Here is a 2,288-nt window from a genome sequence, read left to right on the forward strand (position 1 = left end):
AGTCCACTCCAATGCATGAGTGGCTTGGAGAGTTGCCAGCATGTAAAACCTAGCAACAAGATTTGACTTGGCCTGCGAAGAGGGGGGGGGGGGGGGAGAGAGAGAGAGAGAGAGAGAGAGAGAGAGAGAGAGAGAGAGAGAGAGAGAGAGAGCTGGCATATGCCCAGCATGGGCATATGGATCTTTGTTTGACCGTTTTGGACCATTTAGTCATTCTGTCATTCCAACTGGACTACTTAGTGAATTGGTGGTACTTCTGGTTCTCACACACACACACACACACACACACACACACACACACACACACACACGGGTGAGCCAAGACTTGACTCTGCAGCTCTACAGTCTGTTACTGTTCACATGGCCCTGAGTGAAATGAAGAACCTTTTCCAATTAATCCTTTTAACCAACATGTGTGATCCCTGGCTCACGTGGACGCAGCCTCAGCGGTTTGGGGCCAAGTCCAGACAGTTCGTAGCCTCTGGGGCTTTTCCTGACCATCAACACTCAATCGGCCCTGGAGGCAGGGAGCCACTGGTTTTCATCCACTTCCAGGTTTAATATATCAGGAAACCGTGTGTAGGGTGGATTTAAAGACCAGTCTGATGTGACTTCAGTCCCCAGCGTGATTATGTTCATACTGGGACTGAGGCTGGGACAATTCTGTTGGTGTGTTTTTCCTCCTAGTATTTTGATTTTAAATAAAAGAGATCTCTTAACCTCTCAATCCTCTGTGAGCAGGGGGCTAAAAGCATCAGTGTGATTCAGTGATAGTGGTTTTTGGATTGTAAAAGCATCTTAAACCCTCCATGATCCTGATGTGATCCTAGAGGTAGGTGGTGGACTCTGAACCAGCCAACAAGCATGTTCACTTCATGGTGCAGGGTCCGAGCATCTTTTCTTTATTCAGTCTTTATCTTGCATACAAATGAATACAACACTGTCTGAAAATGTGCAGTTATCGACTATGTATTTGAGATTAGCCTCTCAGAACAGATATAAACACTTTGGACACGATATCAAAACTCTTCTTAAAGGGATAGTTCACTGAAACCTGAAAATTCACTCATAACAAAAAACACTTCTTGAGTCATTTATAAAAATTGTTGACTTATTTCTAATTCTTATCCTTCGGTCTAAGGATAGCAGACTGATTAGGATCATAACAACATATATGTTTGATGCAATGTCGGGTATCAGGACTGACGGTGTATAAATATAGACGGATTAATCTTTGAAGATTGTCAGTCACGGTTTCTTAAAGATGTTTCACCTCTCATCCAATAATTAGTTGTAACTGACACAAAAATAAAAAGGACATTTATGCACTTTATGCTTCTTCCTATTTGAATTTTAAGTCTTTTAGAATTTTCCCTAGGATTTTATGGTCTCACTCTCTAGTTTCAAGTCTTCTTCGATACAACATGATGTTCATTTCCTACATGATGGTCCACTTAGAGTCAAATAGACCAGAAAGAATTGCATGCATTGGGATGCCTTGTGATATGGTATACTATGGCTACTTCTGGTTTAAAAGAAAGATGGTGACGCATCAAAACGGCTCAAAAAGGACCAATGGGTGACGTCACGGTGAGTTGACACTTAGGTATGAGACCTGAAACAGCTCTAAACATGTCTGTCCCTCCCTGTCCTGATGTCTCCTGCATTGTTATCCCTGTTTATGGCTCTCCTGCAGCAGACTCACTCTCAGCAGGGACCTTGGGTTGTGTTCACGTCACCAGAAACAAACTTTCACAACGTGCACACGGGTCTGAAACGAGCTGCCGGCCCCGCACTGCCACGCTGGACTGAACTCCACTCGAAATGAGTTGAGAGAACTTCTCCCCGTGTCATCTCCTCAACACGGCAGCGTGTCAAGCGATCCCCCGCGGTTCCTACCAGCTTCAAACCTCAGCAAGAATTAAACCATTTTTTAAATTAGCCCTGTTCAGAGAAACTCTAAATCTGTCATGCTCTAACGTGGTGTCACATTCCCTCAGATTACCATCATTACAGTAATTAATGCTTTAATTTCTGGGTATGTTTTGAAATGAAACCCAAAGTGCCGTGATTTTAATGTAATATGGGACTAATGTGGTGTGGAACATTTGGTAATCTGGCTCCCACATGCCTTGGATCTGCCAAATGGGTTTTATCTGCCGTTCCACAGTTCAAACACTGAGCTGCAGCCAGTTAGCCGGAAAATAGACGGAAGAAACTGACTTTGTGTACAAGTAGTGGAACATTGTTCAGGAGCAGTTCTTCAGCAGTTGTGTGTCTGTTGGCTA

This window comes from Pleuronectes platessa, chromosome 9 (assembly GCF_947347685.1).
Source record: "Pleuronectes platessa chromosome 9, fPlePla1.1, whole genome shotgun sequence".
In the NCBI taxonomy this organism is placed as follows: domain Eukaryota; kingdom Metazoa; phylum Chordata; class Actinopteri; order Pleuronectiformes; family Pleuronectidae; genus Pleuronectes; species Pleuronectes platessa.